This window comes from Manacus vitellinus, unplaced genomic scaffold, assembly GCF_001715985.3.
Source record: "Manacus vitellinus isolate BGI_N305 unplaced genomic scaffold, ASM171598v3 scaffold_30_pilon, whole genome shotgun sequence".
Classification (NCBI taxonomy): Eukaryota; Metazoa; Chordata; class Aves; order Passeriformes; family Pipridae; genus Manacus; species Manacus vitellinus.
Window position 1 is genome coordinate 3,471,106 of NW_021940291.1, and position 20,292 is coordinate 3,491,397.

General features: G+C 40.3%; 1 protein-coding gene across 2 annotated transcripts in view; it reads left to right on the forward strand.

Annotated features, from left to right (window-relative positions):
* The first annotated feature begins 9,569 nt into the window (after window positions 1-9,569).
* The window catches only part of PIK3C2A (phosphatidylinositol-4-phosphate 3-kinase catalytic subunit type 2 alpha), a 51,524-nt gene continuing 40,801 nt past the window's right edge, over window positions 9,570-20,292 (forward strand). Inside the window, exon 1 of one of the 2 annotated variants that reach the window (XM_029961039.1) lies at window positions 9,570-9,663. The gene's annotated coding sequence lies outside the window, so the exon portion shown is untranslated. Of the gene's footprint in view, window positions 9,664-15,910; window positions 16,012-20,292 lie in introns of those variants that run through there. The other variant, XM_018076063.2, reaches the window with a different exon arrangement.

Sequence of the window (20,292 nt, forward strand, 5' to 3'; positions counted from 1 at the left end):
TAAATATACTCCAGGGTTTGCTGCAAATCCCCTTTATTGAGTGGTCAGATGGAATGTTAACAAATTACATTATGATACCCACTGTCACTGAAACAGATAGTTTAAGCTTTTTGCTCTGGTTCTTTCTGTTCAATCTTCCTTCCTTCCTTCCTTCCTTGCTTCCTTCCTTCTTCTGAATGCAACATAATACCTTTTAAGACCAGCCATTACAGATTCCAAACTCCCAGGGATGTTTTAATTATCCATGGGATCAGCCCTGTCAATTTTGGTGCTAGACTAGAAAATGAGTAAAGCTTAATTTCTACTAAAATCAGATTAAAGAAGGATTCTTTAAATGCCTTCAGTGTAAGCCCTCTACAGCTGTCAAGCTATCTGTCCTTTTCCTTAGAAAACAGTGCATTGACTCCAGAGCTCACGAAACTGTGATGTGAGAATAGGATTTTTAGACTATTTTAGCCAATTGCATTGCATTTGTGATTGCAATAAATTTAGGGAAAAAAAAGAACCCCATCTGTTTCACATCTGTACCTTCTCCCTTTAGTGAAAGCTGTTATGCATACTTAAAAATACCTAGGGAATTCTCTAAAAGGCTGGGTATGTTTCATATATTTTCGACGTTGAAAAAAAGTCGACTTCTTGTCTGTCTTCAGAACAAGCTTTTAAAGTCTCTCTCAACCAAAGAGAAAGGTCAGGGATGATCAGTACTGTGTGTTCTCTGCTGCTCTAGAAAGATGTTCCAGAACCATTGCATGGTTGGGCCATTTTATAAGACTAGCACGTTAATCGTTATTCAGGTTTTAAATGTCACCAGGTTTTAGAAAAATACTGGGTTTTTTACTTAAACCTTGTGGATTTTCAAAGGTTTTTAATATTAGATAGGAGGAGGGCACTTTACTTCACAGTCTCACAACTGAGAGTTGGACTTGTTTTTAATAATGTGAGACTAAGGAGGACAGGATGCCCTTGCTAACAGAGAATGCACAAATAGCTGGAGGATCTAACTTTTCATTAGTGTGGTATTTTAACACAAAGCTTTCACGAGTTAGGGATTCATCCAGGAACCTTTGGGAGATGCCAAAACACTGCGGGTGGATTCCTCCATTGGTTTTAGTGGTAGGAAGCAAAGATAATTTGGGGGGTTTAAGGCTATGCTTTCAGTGAAACTACAGCAGAATTTCCATTGATTTAAACACAAAACCAAGATCATGCTTAATGCCATGCTTAATGATGGATTCCTGACTGGAATGATTAATTTCTGCTCTCCCAAAACACTATACAGTATTCTAAGAGAAGTAGTATTTGCAGGTGCCATATACACAGTTTAATATTTTTTTTTCTGAAAGGCTTGGGATTTAGTTAAATATTCACTTCTATTAGAAGTAATATTTGCAAGTGACATATACACAATTAAATAATTTTTTTTCTGAAAGATTTGAGATTTAGTTAAAATGAGGTAACTAAAAATGTTTCCATTTAGTAATTTCTAACAGTCATTAGACCATTCTATACTTTCACCACACACACACATTAACTTAAATACTTGCTGCACTGTTAGATTGGTATCATGGGCAGAATTACCCAATGGCACTTCTGAAATGTCATTCCTTTATCTATATCCTTCAGCTACTCTTCAGTATATTTCTCAAGCAAAGGCCAATTAGTATTCAAAACTTCATATTAAAATTATATTTGGAAAATAAGCAGTTTTCTTAACATTAATACTTCCAATTGCTTCAATACTGCCTGTGCTCTGCTTACTTAGGACAAAGTGCTGTGTTTCTCTGTAGCCTGATGTGTCACTGTTTCATTGCAGAAGGATGACTGTGGATCTCAAGAAGGTTTGCTGACAGGTGATTTCTCTGACACCTTGGAAGACAAGAAAGGACATTCCCAGCATGTTCTGCACACCTACACCTGGGTGCACAAGCTCAATCCAGACAAAGTTCATTTATTCTGATGGAGTATCCACGAAGACTGGGTTTGTAACGAGGCCAGAACTGTGTGGTGTGACAATCAGCTGTCCTCCTCCTGGAAGTTTCTCAGTGAGCTGTGCATGCATGAACACACATTTCTTTTTTTCCTCCCACACACAAAAGCTCTGTGTCAAGTTGTTTGAGTGAGTTGTGACACGTATTAATGTTGTTGGCTTCTAATGTTGTTGGGTTCTTTCCACTGGGGGCTGACTACTGCAATCCCATTGGAAAAGTTTTCCACCAAACTCAGAAATAACTTTCATTAAAACTCTATCCAGATACCCTCAAGCATGAGTGTCTTTCTACTCATGAATGTAAGCAGCAAAGAAAAGCAATAAATCCCTTTGAATAATGTGCCAGTGCTCTACTGTTATGTAACTGTCATTCCTAAGTAAAAGATGCCTATTTACCAATTAAAAAATAATGGTAAGGATTTAAGGGATTTTTCATTAATTCTGCTGCTTCCAGAATATCTATTAGATAAAATCTGTTGAATTTAGATAATTGACCCTTTACTTGAAAACTTTTTACAAATGTTCTCCAGGAACTTCCCCTACTTAACTTCCCCTATGAAAACCACAAAAAACTGTATACCAAAATACAAGGATTAAGGGCCAGAGCCATGACAGATTCAGACTTGTACGGGGATATGAAAACACCCCGTTGAATGTACTTGATAGGATAATTTCTTTTCACCAATATACACTGTTTGACTACAAATAAATACAGGACATAAGGAATTGTTCAATATTTTTATAATAGTAGAATATTTCCATTGTCTTGAAATGCTTACAGAACTGTGAAGTTGTGTTACTGATGATCATAGGGTTACTACAAGAAGCTTCACGCAATTAACTTATACAACAAAGGAAACACCAGCTTTTATCAGGGAGGACTTGGATTTTCCATGGAGTTGCAGGAATTTGGGCAGCTGGGAGAAGACCCTGTAGCCTCTTTCTTAGCAGCCTTCCAGAGAGATCACCGTGGAAGTCTCTTGTGTAAGACCCCTGCAGGTAGTGCTGGTCTGTTTGTTATAAACTCTTTGATACAGGATAATTCAAGTGGGTAGTCAATATGAAGTTTTATCATCCTCTGTCCTTGGATGTCTCATTAAGCATGACTTGCTGTCATTGGGATTTTAAATGCCAGAAGGCTTCTCAATTACCTCAATTATCTTTGCCCAAGGAATGATTGCTATTTCCAGGCACGCATCCTGTTGCCCGCAGTTTCTCACTCAGGTTTTTCTGGCATCATTCTTACATTAATAGCCCTTACCACAGCATACATCAGACTAACAACTATCCCACGGTACCTCCTGAGCACACTGCAGCGCTGACACAGTTCCTGCATGTGTTCTCTAACTCTCCTGCTTCCACCCTATTCTAGGAACTATTGGAAGCTTCATTTTATTTAAAACCCTCAAATTATAGAAATCGTGCATATCACATAGAACACATTCTATCCAAAAAACATTTATTGAAATTTCTTCTCTGATTAAATAGACCATCTGTAAAAGGGAGTTGTATGGGAAAAAAAAAGTAGATAAAAAAGTTATCACAAAGTATTTACAGAAAAACAAGGAGTGAAATGTGTCAAATTGTTTCTGTTCAGTTCCCTGTTCTAGTAGCTCATCTGGACATAACTTATTTGATAAAATATGGGTGAATATGAAGAATATTTTATGAATTTCAATTGTATGCCCTGTCATGCCATTTTGTACAGAACGTTGCCTAAACTGTATGGGACATACAGTTTCAGTGCCAAGATCTATAGTAATATTTTGGCTTCTAATGCCTAAATTCCCATTTACTGAAGCAGGACCTGGGTCCTAAGAAATAAACCCAAGACGATATTTTACTTGCACTTGAAACTATCATCAGCTGGTTTTGTGGTTTTTATTGTAGAACAGAATTTTCTTGTTATATTTAATCCTTAAATGTGTAACATATATATAGCCAGCTGATATTGTATAGATTTTGAGAGCCATATGCAGACCTTAGACATGCTGAAAACATATGCAAACTGTTGCATAACAGTGAAACAACAAAAACATAACCACAGCCTAATTTTTCTTTCATTCATTACTAACACTGATATCCCCTTTCTCCCTGAAAGAAATTCACAGCAAAATATTAATAGGAACATACTGTTGACTAAACATCTGCGGATCTAAGTAAGAGCCATCTAAGCTTGGATAAACACTGACACAAAGAAAAAGAAAAGTGAGTATTAGAGTTCAAATTACCAAAAAAAAGGCACTGAAAGAGTAATCTAGGAAATTATACTGAATTTTCTAAAGTTGTCGTTTTTGAGGAAGTAATACAGTCTTTTGCTTTCTTTAGGAGTAAAAAAGAACCTGTCTCCCTCTGCTGGTTTTTAGAGAAAAAAAAAAGTTTGTAGATACTAAAAAAGTCCTAGCTGAACTTTTGATACAAATCATCAGTTGTTCCAGAATTAGATCTTAAAACTTTTTGCCTTCAAATACAAGGGGGTCACCTTGAGGACATCAGTATATTGATTAGCTGAAGATTGGTAGACTTTTGTAGTATTTATTCTGGTTAATCTTAGTTTCTCAGTATATTTAACAATTTCTTTATATGTACATCTTTAAGAAAATATAATAAGATAAATTTAAGCTGTTTTGCCTTTAATTCAAACATCCTGAAGAGCAGCCTAACACTGGAGTCGTAGATGTAGACGCATAATTTTCCTTTCCTGCATAGTCTGGAAAGGACTTTACAATTCAAATAAAGCCTTTCTCTTTCACATACGAGTTTCTAAACTGCTCCATAGCTGTAAGTCACAGGTCATAAGGCTTTTGAAGACACACACACACAAGAATGGCTACAGCACTGAGCACAGCTCACCGGCTGTGACAAGCGCAGGAGGGTTCTTTGGGATTGCAGTGCTGAGGTTGGCTGCTCCCTGCTCCAGGGGGTGCTCACACCTGGCTGCCACGCAGCGATGCGCTCCCCGCCCCTGCCGAGCTGTCACCTCGCGGTGCCATTCCCCCAGACCGCTCCACGAGGCAGTGAGACACCCACACGTGGTGTGTGCCACGGAGAGTGTATCAGCAGGTGAACTTTGTGTTGCAATCTGCATCCCGATGAACGAATGCTCGGGAATTTCCACCCTGCACGAAGTGAGCACCACGTTCTGGAACACGTCATGGATTCTGCGAAAATGTTTTTGTCCCGGGTACAGTACGCTCCGTCTTCCTACTGCCAGAGGAAAAGTATTTGTCCTTTAAGAATCCCTGTGCTCCTACAAACAATTTCTTGTTCAGAAAAAGGATACTCTAACAATAGACATCAAGTTTATTCCTTCCAGTTAAAGGCAAGTAGCAATTCCAGTAGTTCAATTGAGGCATTCATCTGTTAACTCTGAAGAGCTTACCTGAAAGCATTTTAGGCTGAGAAGAAAATTAAGGAAATTTTGGGTTTAAAGTGGGTTGTTTTGGGGATTTTATGTATTGTTCCTTTCTGTTTTGATGGGGGGGGGCAGTTGGTTAGTTTCTTGTTTTGTTTTGTTTGATTTTGTTTTTGTTTTTTATTGTTATCATCACCAAAACACATTTGTTAAGCTTTGTTATACGTAGCCATCCTTTTGGTCTAGGTATACATCAAGCTTCCTTGTATCCTAAGTATTGTTTTAAAAGGCATCTGCTAGCTGCAGTTTGTTGCATTTCAGTTAATGCCAGTGTCAGTGTTGTTAGTTACACAAGTTGATTTGATTTTTGCATATGTTGTGTGGGAATGCTTTTGGGATGTTTGAGTATCAACATAGTGAGCACAGTGCTTACTTTCTCCAAAAATTTGACCAAAGTCTCTCGTTTATTCTGCCTGCGTTATGCAATATAAATTTTCATAAGAATGGTACTTAGTAACTTGTGGGTTTTTTGCAAGATATAGCTTTACCCAGTGTCTCCTGAGAGCTACTGTGGCATTTGGTCAGTGTATCACAGACAAGACACACAGTAGCAAGGCAGTGAGCCTGCTAAGACACACATATTGTGCACTGATTTTACACGGGTGTATTAATAACTTCCTGTATGAGAAATACTTTAAAACTGATGTCATGTTTGCATGTGGGAATGTGTAACTTGTAATCATCCATTCCTAAGCAAGTCTGCAGGCTATGCCATTGTTCCCTTCCTTGACTCAACTCTCTAGGGTATAGAGTCACTCTACCTGGAACCTGAGCTTCCAATGCCAATCAATTCTCACTCGAGAGTTATTTTGGCAGAGTTATTTTGGCTGCCCAGCTATGGAGAACACTGCATGGCATCTGATATACAAATGCTGTTTCTAAAACTGGCTGGTACTGGCTTTAGAGTGCACCCAGTAATCGGTACCTATGTAATGTGAATTTAACTGAGAAACAATGAAAGCAGAGGCAAAAGTACTGATGTTGGGGTTGCTCTTCAGTGTAAGGTGCTGGCCTGTATCAGCACTAGGGAAGTGATTGTCCACTGTACTCGGCACTGGTGAGGCCACACCTGAAATCCTGTGTCCAGTTCTGGGCCCCTCAATTCAGGAAAGACATTGAAGTTCTGGAGCATTTCCAGAGAAGGGCAACAGAGTTGCAGAAGGATCTGGAGCACAGGTCCTATGAGGAGCAGCTGAGGGAGCTGGAGGTGTTTAGCCTGGAGAAAAGGAGGCTCAGGTGTGACCTTATTGCTCTCTACAACTACCTGAAAGGAGGTTGTAGCCAGGTGGGGGTTGGCCTCTTCTTCCAGGCAACCAGCAACAGGACAAGAGGAAATGGCCTCAGGCTGTGCCAGGGGAGGTTCAGGTTGGACATCAGAAAGAATTGCTTCACTGAAAGGGTGGTCAGGCACTGGAGTGGTGGAATCACCATCCCCGAAGATGTTCAAGAAATGACTGGACTTGGCATTTAGTGCCATGGTCTAGTTGACAAGATGGTGATTGGTCAAAGACAGGACTTGGTGATCTTGGAGGTATTTTCCAACCTTAATGATTCTGTGAAAGCAAATGAAGGAACAGCACATTCAGTTTGTGTTCAGAACAATAAAAGGAAATCAATACCTATTTAACATAAAGTATCTTTAGAACATTTTGAAAGAAAAAAAAAGGGATAATGCTAAAAAGCATGGGTTTAAATTATTAAAATAAATGCAGAATAGAGGAAAAATTTCTGACAAGAATGAAATAATTTCTAAGGAAAGACATGGAAGGTTCTTACAGTTATTGTGGCACTGGGAGGCAGGGTTGATAATAGTCTAAAATTCTGCACTAATCCACAGAATGAACCAAATAATCTTTCCTATCTCAACTAGTACAATTCATATTTGACCTGCTTGTACTGTCACATATTAGGTAACCTTATGGATAGTGATCAGTAAAAGAGTCATGATCGTAGAATCATAGAATTATAGAATGGCTTGGGTTGGAAGGGACTTAAAGCTCATGTTAGTTCCAACATGATCTTGTTGAAATTGTTGGATGTAGCAGCTGCCTTTTGTTCAGTCTAAGCAGATTAATGCTCCTCTGGTTAGAGATGGATGAAACATCGACAAATGGTTGTCCCAGGGCTAAACCATGTGGCCAGTGAGTTGGAGGTGTAATTGGGAGCAATTAATGTGACCTGCATGTGAAGGGGAAAGCAGCATAAGCACCATGGTACTGATTTGCACCAGGAGCTGCTGGTCTTTGACAATCCCAGTAAGAAAGGCACTGTGCCTCTGTGAAGTATCATTTGAACTGCTATTTATTACAACCAGCACTGTGAGGAAAGAGAGGATAGCACAGATAATCCTACAACCCTGTATATGCTGGGAACCCTCAGCTGTGCAGCATCAAGTGGGCACAGCACGCTCCACAGAACCCATCCCTGGAAAAGGGTTTCCCATGTCAGGTGTTACAGGATTCTCTTGCAAGACAATAATTCTGTCCATTATTTCTACTGACAAACGGAAAGGGTGTTGACATGGGAACATCTTGCTGCACTTTTGGATAAAGTCAAGGACCTGCAGATGGTGCAATCACTGGTAGCAAGTGGGAGCTGCCTATAAACTCTCGGTATAATGGGCTACAAAGTTTATCCTGTGGCCAAGGGAGACAAAACAGGTCTGAAGGGCAGGCAGCACAGCACAGTCTGATTGTTATGTGGGTCACTAACTCCTCCAAACACAGTGCTCTTGGGGCCAGGATCACCACAGGAGCCCAACAGAGGAGGTGGCAAGGAGACATGACTGTCAGGAGAAAGACTCTAAAATGCAGCCTGAAAAGAAGGTATATTTGGACAGACAGTCTGGAAAGAAACGTAGAGCTTGAGAGAAAAGTAGTTTTCTTCTACTGTATTCAAACCTGGAGCAGAATTGGCTTATTGATTGTCAATACTGGAATGGCACTAGAAAGGATTGATATCTCCTCTTAATAACTGACAGCCTGAAAAAAGTCTGATCACAAGGGTAGTAAGAACTCTGCTAATTTTTTAATCTGTGTAATTAAAGAGTCATGCCTATGGTGCTTCTCCAGGAACATATTTTGTGTCAGCCTTCCAAGTTTACATTTTGCTCTTGTTGAAATCACCTGCAAGGGCTTTCATTGACCTTACTGGTGCCAGGTCAAGATTTATTCAATAGAGAATGCTTAGATGCTATAATGGTGGGGCTTATATACAATCACACAGAATCACAGTCAGCAATGTATTTCTGACTAATTTTTGTTAATTCATTTATGTGACACTTTTTCATGTGTCTTCTACGCTTCATTAAGTGTTTTGTATTTTTCAGAATTTCGGTGTGCTAAAAGTGCTGAATAAAATACTGAAATCTTTGCTTATTTTAAGTAGTATCCTCTGAGTGGATGGAATATAAAGTTATTCCCTCTGGAACTCTTTTACATCTACATTACAAATCATATTGTTACTTTTAAATGCCCATGACAACTTTTAATTTGATCTTATGAAAGGCCCATTGTCTAAACTTTGTATAAAATCCCACATGCAATACTTTTGGGCATACCCAAAGCATTATGTTCTTTTGAAGCTATTGTGAAGGTCAAACCAAAACATTTGGTCTTTTTTTGAAAAGCCTTGGTATGTCAAGAAGGTTGGAGCTGACAACCGGGATCTGCCCGTGCCGGATAAGAAGTTTCATAAGTTAAACCAAGCAAAATTCTGTGTAGTGGTACAGCACAGAACGCAGCGGAACAAACCACCGGGGTCGGCAACTGGCGAGCGGTGAAAGCATTTATCCCTCCAGCCAAGCCCCGTGTGCCGGGGGCTCCTCCAGCGTCACTCCCCGGCCCCGGCCCCGGCCCTTCCCCCGCTCCCGGCGGCTGAGGAAGTCATTGTGTCCGCGGCCCCCCCCGCCCCCGACGGACATTTCTGGTGCGTTGAGCAAGTTCCCAGCCATGCCGCGCATTCCTGGGAAGATCGGGCGATAAGGGGAGGAAATGACGGAGAGTCACCCAGGCGCACCACCGGCCCCCGCGGCCGGGGCTCGGCCACCCCCGCGTCGGGGCAGGACCCCCGGGCGGGGCCGGCGGGGCCGGGGGCGGGGCGGGCCCAGGTGAGGCGGGGCCGGGCCCGGGGCCGGGCCGAGCGCAGCGCCCGCCCCGCCCGCGCGCCGGCGGAAGTGAGCGCACGCGGCGGGGCGGGGGGAGCCGCCCGCAGCCTGGAGCGCTCCCGGCGTGGAGCCGCGGGACACGGGGGAATGGCCGAGGTAGGCGCGGGCAGCCCCCGCCGCCGCGGGTCGGGCCGAGCCGGGACGCCGCGCTGTCCCTGTCCCGCCCCGCCGCGCTCCGCTTTGCTCCCGCGCGCCCTGCCCCGCGCCGCCCGCTGCCCCCGGGGGTCGCCCCGCCGGGACCCTTCGGCCTCGGGGCGCTCCCGCTGCCGGCCTGGGCTCGGCCCCGGCCCCGGCGGCTGCGGAGCTGCCCCGCTGCGGGCGGCACCTGCGGGCGGCGGGGCCCGGGGTTGCGGTCCCCGCACGGCCCGTCCCGTCCCCGCGTCGGGGTCTGTGCGGGCTCTGCCTGCGGGACGTGCTGCCAGCGGGAACTGCGCTCTGGAGAGGCGCCGCTCCGGGCGCGGAGCCGGCCGGGGGAGCTGCCCGCGCCCCGCGGGTGGTTTTTGGACCCGAGGTGAAGTCTCCGGGGTGCGGGGAGCTGTCACCGGCACGGGGCAGGGAGCCTGGGGAGGCTCGCCCTGCGTAGGGGGCACCTTGGCGGTCGCTGGAAGAACGCACCAGGTTTACATTTCCTTTTCTTCATCTCCTTGTTGGCTTTTGAGGGGGTTCGCTTGCCCCGGGTTGGTGCGCTACTGTGGTTTCAGAGAAGTTGGATGTTTACAAAGCTGATCCTTAAACAGCTCTGCTGTTTCCTCCGGGAGCTTTTCCGAATTACTAGTGATGGATGAAAGTATGTGACTGGCTTACTGTTCTTGACTCGATCAAGTTTATTATTCTGCATCAACACAATAAAAACGGTATACCTGCACCTTTGTTAGCACAAGTAACCTCCCAGTCCAGCTATGCCGTTGTTGGGAAAAGGATGTGGTGTAAGATGCACTCAAAAGAAAAGAGTTTGGAAGAAAAAAAAGATGGTTTTCCTAGTCATTGTATTGCTTATTACAAGTGTGATGCTAGAGCATAGCACAAACTGATTTGGGGTAGAGGAGAGTTGCAGAGGTTTTAAATAAGAACCTTGCGTGTTTAATGCAGATCTCTTTCCAAACGGAACTGAAAATTCAAGAAAAAACGTGTGATGTTTGTACAAGATATTGTGCAATATTCGTTTAGAATATAATCTGTGTTCAGGAGTGGTAGTGGTGGATGATTTATGAAGAATCCAAAGGGGAAGCAGAAATGGGGCAGGGGAAATGAAATCAGACACACAAAAGTATTTTCTTAGTTGACTTTGTCGTCTTTGAAGGCAATTGTGTCCTTCATTCCCCTGACACTGAGAGTGGGCCTGGAAAAACTTTATTATGTATCTGGGAGAAAGAGAAGTTGCTTAAATTGAGATCACTTAAATTGGAGATCACTTAGCATATTTGTGGGAGGGGGGAAAAGGGACTATAATTGCCACCAAGTTCTGTTGTTTGTGTTTTGGGGTTGTGTTTTTTGTTCTAAAAGCAAGTTGAAGCAAAGCCAGTAGGAGAAAGTGGGCAGTGAAAGAAAGTTGCATAGAAGATAAAGGCACTGAGAGAAAACACAGAGAGACTGACAAATACTTGAAGTAAAGTGCCCTTTTGAGGACGGGACCACAAACTAGGCAACTAATAGGTTATTTAGCGTCCCATCTTCTTAAATGGTGTACTGTATTTGAATTTTTTTTTATGTTCAAATTTCCTTTACATTCTTTTACATCTCTTAAAGATGATTGTTTTTAAAAAATACATGGGAGATGTCAAAAAAGATTTAAAATTTTGACTGATTTAATAAAATAGATTTGCCCTTCTTGATTACAATGCAACAGTAATCCTGATTTAGATACTTGAGGTTCCTCTCTCCTTTGGGTTATTATTGTCATTGTTAAGAACTCAAACATAAATGTTCATCAGTATAGGTAATCAGTGTATTTAAATTGATTATTTAGTTATTTTTATCTGATTTGAGTAGCACTCTGTGTCATAACAAAGATAATTGAATGCCTTAAATAGAAAATGATGCACTAAAAAAATATTTTCTGAATTTGCATTCCTTTGTTTCTTACTTCTCAAACTAAGTTGAAACTGATGATTTCTTATCCGGTTCTGCTGTTATATCTGCTGTCTAGCTGGAGAAACTTGGATTACATTGTTTGAGAAATAAAAATGCTGAGATGATGTTTTGGAGCTTTTTTTTTTTGTTGTTGTGTTAGACTTTTATGTGGGATCAAAACCAGACCAGTATGGGATTATTTAGAAAAACTAATGCTAGATTTGAATTTTATTTGAGCAGGATTGTATATTGTTTGCCTTTAAACTCTTAAAGAATCTTAAGGCTGACTTATGGGAGCTTTAAAAATTGCAGTAAATTAGTACTGGTAGGTAGGCCAGTGTAAGTATAATGCTAACATGACTAGAATTCATAAAATATAGTACATGTTTTAAGGTCAGCCTTAATGACATTCAGATGATGACGTTCCATTTTTTTATTTTAGAAGTATTGTCTTTTAGTGTTTACAGTCAGTGCAGAAATTACTTGGTATTTATTTATTTTTAGAATAGTACAACAAACTTAAAAATGAGGCAGTACAGCACAAATGCAAATTGTTTGCCTCGTGGAAGTGTAATTGTAAACATGTTGCTCCATTTTAAGCAGAAGATGTGGATGTGTGACTAATTACCAGAACCAGAGTTCAGTTTTTATCAACAGTGGTCAATAAAATCAGTCATCTAAAGAGCATCATCCAGCCTCTTTGTAGGCGAGGAGGTCACGGTGAAGTCAGTTGCTGCAGAAGAATGATGAAGTTGTTTCCAGACGTGGAAGGGAAGGAGGAAATGTTTCAAAGCGTTCCAGTAATGATGAACCTCACTCAAGCTATAGAAGTTTCAGAATAAAATGCTTTCCTCAAAGCTCACATTCAAAAAAGCTATGAGAAATATTACTTTAATCTGTACCTTAGTCTGTACCTTAGAAATGCAACCTGACATTATTTCCTTAGATTAAGTTTAGTTTGTTCCAAGCGATGGTCACTTGTGAGTGCTTTCATAGAAGAGATTGAAATCGAGGGCAAAGGTATGTTTGCATGTTTCATGTAACTTGTAATTTGAAGTTTACAAACAAACCATCACTTACAAAAACCCAACCACAATTGGAAACTTGCAGTACGTAGTGTATGAGGGCCTCATGGTATTTGTGCTGAGGGGATGTCGCTGGTTCCCGTCTGCAGATTGGGCAGTGCATGATGACCTAGAGTAAATAATTTAGCTTGTAGGTTTCGATATTGTAGGTGATATTTTTAGGAGGTGCATTTAGAAGAGGTCATCAATAACTGATGTGATCTTCTGCTTAGATTGTAGTCACAGTGAAGAGCAGAGCATGGTGGCAGTGCTGAGTTATGAGGCGAGTGCTGAAAGTTTAGATGAGTTCAGCATGCGGCTGGACAATTTGTGGATGAAAAAGTTCATCAGGAGTCTTAATCTTAGAGAAGTTACCTCAGGATTCAGGAAGTACTTGAGTGGCAAATCAGTGGGGACTAGAAGGGTATTTTGAGGAAGTGTCATTACATGCTTGTCTTGGTTTAGGTTTTTCCCATTTGCATTTCTGAAGCCACCCTTAGAGACAAGATAAGGATGAGATGAACCTTTGGTCTGACAGGGTGTAGCCACCCTATTCAGTTTTCTACCTGCGTATTGTTAAAAAAAAACAAACAAACAAAAACAAAACCCAAACAAAACCCTGTGATCATTGAATCAATACATGTAATAAGCATTTAGTATTTTCTAATGGATAAAGCAAAAAGGTACATGTGAATTGTGTGTTTGTTCTGTCAATTAATAATCAGCAATTCTGCTTCATAGAGTTCTATGAATGCGAGGTTTGTTGACTAAGAAGCATCTACTGGTTATAACTGAAACTTTGCAAGTTTCCTGCCTGAGGGGAAACTCATCTGCTGAAGCAAGTGGTGGAAATAATTTGGCTACTGCAGCAGAATCGCATTTGGTTAGACTGGTAGGGTGATACTAATACAGTGATACAGACTCAAACCTGGGCCAGAGCTGTGGTGTCAATGTTTCGTCTCAGTGCGTGTTTTTGATTGTGTTTGGTTGAAGGTGTGTACTATGCCCTGCTGCACAGGGAGTAAAATTGTGGTGGAGGGTTGTTTTCATCTCCCTGTGTTAACAGCCACTGTACCTTGCATCATGAACTTCCTGCAGATGGCTGCATTTTGAATGTTTTGTGACATCAGGAGGATATCTTCAGGGCTTACTTCAGGCATGTAACTTAAGAAAAAATGTGTTTTAACGTGGTCCTCTGTCTGTGCTGTAGAATGTTATAAACCTGTATGAAAGGTGTTTGGGCATTGCTGCCTGGATAAAGCCCTGAGCCTTGTCACCTTCTTATAGCTGACCCTGCTTTGAGCAGGTAATGAAACTAGAGACCCCCACCAAGGCCCCTCCCAGTCTTAATTGTTCCATCAAAGTGATATTCCAGAATAAAGTTACTTTGCAAATCAGGGATTACTGCACCGATTATTTAGCTGGGGGGAATCAAAATATTTGAATAGAAATGGAAGAATAGAAAAAACCAAAACACCTAAGCCAGTAGCTAACGTTGATTCTGTATGAAATATTTTGTGTTGCGCGAGTGTTTTCAAGAACCCTTTGCAAAGAGGGATTGGTGGGAAAAATAGGGAATAGTCAGGTTGACACGGAGAAAAGCACAACTTCAGAGGTGTCTGTAAAGCAAGAGAACCAGTAAAAAGTTTGTAAAGCCAACTTTTGAAACACGGGGAGTGCAATTGAAAGTATTATTCTGTAAGGAGAAACATTGCAACAGAACTAGAATTCTTAGCCTTTGTCAAACAATGCTGGTAATAAGCTTGGCTGTAAGGCATGGGAAAAAAACAATCTTGGCCCAGTACATCAGAATGAAACAGCCTGAGATGCCATCAGTTTGATTATTGCTTTTTTCTGGTACCTGCATCAAGACAATACTGGGCAGGAACAGAATAGCAGGTGTGCTGCTAGAGAGCTGAGAACAGAATAGGGAGAAATATAGGGATGCAAAGGTTGATGAGTAGTTCTGCAGCTGATGGAACTGATGCCAAGTTTCCTGTTGATTTGTGTCTTCACAAATTGGCTTTAAGGACTTCTTACCACAGTTCAAGTATTTATAAAGATTATCCTGCTAATAAATCTGCAGTGTCCAGTAATATGAGCACATGCTACAGTTTTCTTCTAGCTGTGACACCCGGTGTTCTTGGCAGGGTCTGGCTGCTTGCTTTTATAAAACTTATATGGAATTTAATTATCTTTAAGACCTCCATCTCTTTAACAGACTTAAATGAAATGGTGATTGGATTCAGAATTTGAGGGGAGGAGTATAATAGCACAAATATGCTGGATAAGCTTGCAAACCTGCGGTGGCAAATCTGGATGTATCCACATCTACTGATGGAATGGCTTGCAGGGGCTAATGATGCAAATGCCTGGTTCCAGAAGGGGAAGAGTACTTTGTGGCAATGGAAAACACATGATCTGTAGGTAGCTGTGGCTGCCTACACTGAGGTTTGGCTGGAACATCATGACAGATGCTTGTTGGAACATTGATCAAAAACTCCACATTCTACAGTTAAAAAGTATGGCATATAAAATAATGGTCCTCTGCACAGTGTCCTGCATGAAAATTGATTTCAGTAGAACACTTCATAAGCTTTTATAAGCACTGAAAGAGCAGGGGGTGTATTTTTCAAGGGATTTGCTGCTGATGTTGAAAGATCTTGAAGTTGGAGGCTTCCTGTTCTAGTGCTAGAAACATCCTATTCTTGCCTAGCCCTCAAGATCAAAGGTTTTGTGATGAAATTTCAAAATCAAAGTTGAGAAGCAGTTCCTGCTTTATGAGCTGAATGATTTGAGTAAAACAAATGAATTGAGTGTTGGTTCAGAGTTTGTGCCCAGTTAAAAATTGCACCTGTATTAAAGCTAGTGAAATTTCATTTGAAGGTTCTGTAGATGTGACATGAAACAAAATAGATTCAATCTTCTGGTTAACTGTCTTAATCTCATGTGTAAGGGGGCACTTTCTAATTTTTCTAAATGACTGGATTAAAGAAGCTACTAAGTTTTTAGTGGAAAGATAGCATGTTAGAACTATATAGCTTAAACACTGATCTTTCGGAAGTGCTTGTGTACACGATTGAGAAACTTCCAATTTAAATTTAACAGTATTTTAAAAGAATAACAGCCTTACTTCAAGAAGTCATGTCATGAATATCTGTTCATTTTATTTCTCTGTTTGTAGCAATTTGAGTGCATCTGGCAGAGAGGGCTTTTGAACATCAAAGTACTTCTGATTTTTATTTTTTTTTTCTTGCTAAGGAGTTTTCCTGCTGTGGCAAATGTCTCGCTATGAATTCCTTTGCAGATGGTTAGTACTTTCCACAGTATATTACTGCTGTCGTAGTTTGCTAAGTTTTCCCTGATATCCCATAAAACTGCTGCTGTCTCTGGTATGCAGGCAAGATTTGTTAATTCTTAAGTTAGCTATCATTCCATGTTAGGCAAATGCCTCAAATATGTTTATTTTTTTGTAAATAATGGCAAAATTACTTCAAAGTTACTGTGAAAATTGCACTTGTTTTGAGGAAGCTTTGGCTACTGTATGCCAGGGCATTACTTTATAAGGAATGCAGGAAATGGCCTGACTTGTTATCGTTGCTTCTGTATTTAGTGCTTGGACTCCAGGGAATTCATGTGCACTGATTTGTGATAACTATAAAGTACTTCTTGTGAATAAATTACCAAATAATATGTTCTGTTCTTGCATAGCACTAGAACAAATTATAAATAGAATATTACAAGCTATGGGGTTTTTTGAGGAGAAAATTGTGCAACTCATCTTAAGTAGAGAAGAATGTTAACATGTACATGAGCATATGGTGAGATTACCTCTGCTTAAGGTAACAGGATTTATGTCTAACAAAGTCATCCCTGGATCATTAAGATAGGAAACTAATTTACATTTTGGGAGTCTTTGTCCTGGTAGAGGTGGAAAGTCCTGTATTGGTTCCCCTGAAGTTTCTTACCACAAACCTATAAATTCATTATTGGGAAAAAAGTTCTTCCTGGTTCCATTTTATGTATTTGTTAAGTTAGTATATGTGTATTTTTTTTTTAATGTAACACTGTAAGTGAAAATCTGGTTTGAAATTAATTACCATTCCATGTAGAGGTTTTGATCTGAAGGAGATGGTTGGACATCTTGTAGTTTCTTGGTTCTTGATATTAATAACGTTTTGTTGCTGCCTTTTTATTTAAGTGCATTTTACTCCTTTGAAATAACGAATGATGAGCAATACTCAAAATTACATAGCAATACACAGGTACTTGAGTGATATAAAATTAACTTTAGACTCTAAACACGTTTATTTAATATTGTCACCAATTTTTTGCTTTTATGGAAACTCTGCTAGGCTGGAGCCAAAGGGGTCTGCAAACTCATGTCTGATCACAACTGGTCAAATGGTTAAAGGAGAATTTGCTTGAAGTTAATGAAGTCTCACTGCAATAGACAGATTATCCTTCATCTAGGCTGCAGATAAATTGGGTGGTTGAGATTTTAGACTTGCTTTTAAACAAAGCAGGCAGTATTGGTGAAGTATGGCAGCATAAATGTGATGACTTCATACTAAGTATGAATGTGTCTGTTTAATTTCAAATTTAGGGGAGAAATATGTGGTGTAGCAGATTATAACAGAAATTCATAAGTGATAAAACAATCTCTTCAATTGCTTCCAGCTTTCATTGAAAAAAAACTGAAATGTTTCTCACATTCTTTGAGTGCTTGGCAAGAGTAGTGCTCTTGAAGGTGAATAGATTGGCAGCTGAAAACTGATTATTACTGTTACTTAAAATAGTGTGCAGCAGTTGAGATGAGAACAATCCTGACTCTGTAAGGATTACTGCTAGGTCTTCTGATGACCTCCACTTGTTGCAAACTTCTGCTGAGTTCCTGTGGCACAGTCAGTAATGGTTCAGGCTTCTGGAATTTGAACTGAAACAGTCTTCTGAGTGAGAGGAGTTCCCTGCTGATAGATGGTCTTAATGGAATTTGCCCTTCTGTTTGCAAATATTGGAGAAGTTTAAATTCTACTCACTCTCTGCTTTGAACTTGGATGGCTACAAAGTGAGAGGTTCAAAGCGAAGCTGAACTTACATGAAAATGTTAACTGGTGAGGTGTAGTTAGTATTTAAAAGAAGGTCTATCGGTATTTTAATCATGCTTATGCCTAGGGAGGGAGCTTTTCTTCTTCTGATGTGTTGTATGGATTTACTGCTTAAAACTGGCATGCAAATACTTTTTGCCAAAACTATTGCAATTTTATCAGATTTTTTATCATTTTTTAAAATCTTCAAAATGTTTGAAAAAACCTGCAGTCTACTTATAGAATGTGACAGAAATTTATACACTGATTTGATTCTAGAAATTTCCCAAGGACAGGACTTAAATACAGCAATCAAGTTAAGTATATGTATGCTGATGAGGCTGTCTTGCAAAACTAAAAACTAAAATTCAATTTTTCAGATAACCACTTCTATCTTGAATGCTGGAAACCACTGACAGAAATACAGCACTGTTAATGTAAAATTGTAAAATAAACAAGCAGTTATTGAGTGATTGGGATTCTCTGGATGTTATGAATGAATGTGCTGTGATAGCTGTGCACCATGTTTCTGAGTGCTAAGGAATGTATGTTTATCTGCAGTTGTGATTTTGTGGAACAGTGACTCCTTGTGAGTAGGAGACTGCTTGGCAATATGGAGATCAAGGCTGTTGATTTCGGCACAAAAATAAGGCTTCCTAATTTTTTAAAGACCTGGGTTTTGTTGTTGTAATTATCAAGCAGCACCAGAATGCACTGATAATCTTCAGAGTTGTGGCCCAAACAGTTCTGAATAGTCTCAGAAAGTATGATCCTATTTTGGTTTTTTAAATAAAATTCAGAAAAAAGTCCCACTGCTATTTAGAATCGTTAGGCAACAGCAAGACTATGAAAACTGCACTTACCTCATGCTGCTGCTTCTTGGAAAAACCAGGTAGGAATTATTGAGAGGACTTCACAAGTCAGGGTGCCCTTGCATCTGAAAATTTGACATAGCAATTTTAACCATCTGTAAGTTAATAAAGAGATTAAAGCCTGCTTGGCTTTCTAGGCAGTCTGAGAAGTTGGTGTCAAGTATATTAGGCTTCTTGTTAGGATATTATCAGTGGCTAGTAGGCTTAGACCATCTACAAAATGTTCTGTATATCTTTAGGAGAAGGTTTAGTATGACTGCCCTGCTAACAGGAGCATAGTAAATAATTGAAGGCCACAGCTGTGCTATTAATGGGACCAGAGACCTGCACTATCTATAAAGGAACTCAGCAAAAGGGTTTGGGTTTTGTTTGGTTGTTTTTGTTGGTTTTTTTTTAATTGATTCCCTGATTGGGTTAAACACTCAGCTCTGCAGATAGCCAGTAGAGAGAACTTCATCCTAAAGGCAATATTTATGGCTTAATGTTTGTCAAACTCTACAGCTTAGTATATTGTTCAGAAAGAATCTGGTGTCTGCTTTTTTCTGTAGACTCAGTCTGTGTTGAACATTTATATAATTATCCTGTGGCATGGATACATACCTGTGACTTCCTAAGCTTCTCATTAAGACTTTATGCCCCAAGACTTCAGCTGTGTGATTTTCAGGGTTTTACTTTGTTAATCTGTCATTGTTTCAGTCTTTCTGGAGACACCCTCTTTGGTTTGAATCTTGTCTTGGTACCTGTAATATCATTTCTGTTTTAATTTTGCTTTGTGAAGGGTTTCACTTGACTATGTCTTCAGACTTGGCTGAAATGTGTAGAACCTCTTATAAACATGTCTGTCCTTCACACTATAAGCCATTGAAATGAAGCAGGTAAAACAAAAACTTGGCCAGTCTTTAAGAATTTAGAGAATCTGTTGAGAATCTTGCTATCCATGTGGGGAATACAGAGAAATACCATCACTTTGTTTGAAGCACATATCTCTGATTTGATTCAGGGAGGGAAAAAAAAAACCCAGCCCAAAATCCAAACCCTTCTGATGGGTGTGAATACAAGGGATCATAAAGAGTTTAGAGTTATCTACATTATTTGCTGCAGAGAACTCTTAATTTGTAGATCATTGCATGACTTAAAACTCAGGATGATTTGCATCTGTAGGGCTCATCCAATTCAGTGAAACTGTGTTTTAATGAGGATTGCCGATTATGTAAGCTTCCTAGCAGAAACTCATTATTCTTGATTTTTATCTTGCTACTTGATATGCACACTAGCTGTTGCTGAAGACATCTCCTGGACTCAGCTCTGACCCAACTGTGTGCAAAAGCTGTAGAATAAAGCAGAAGTAACACTGAAAAACAACACAGTTCTTGTGGTTATCTCTTACAAGATTATTTTAATAGAGAGGCATAGATACTGTGGTGAATATGGGAAGTTTTATTGTAGTCCTAAGCACAAGACTGGATTTGTAGTGGTGGTGGCCCTAAGCAAAAGTGACCTTTCAGAGTTTCTTCCTTTACCTAGTAGTGAATGACACTTCCTTAAGGGGCTGTTAAAGAGATTACTCAATGAGCAGCTGTACTTAAATAGCTCAGTTTGCTTGTCCAAGAAATAGCATTTCATAAGCATTAT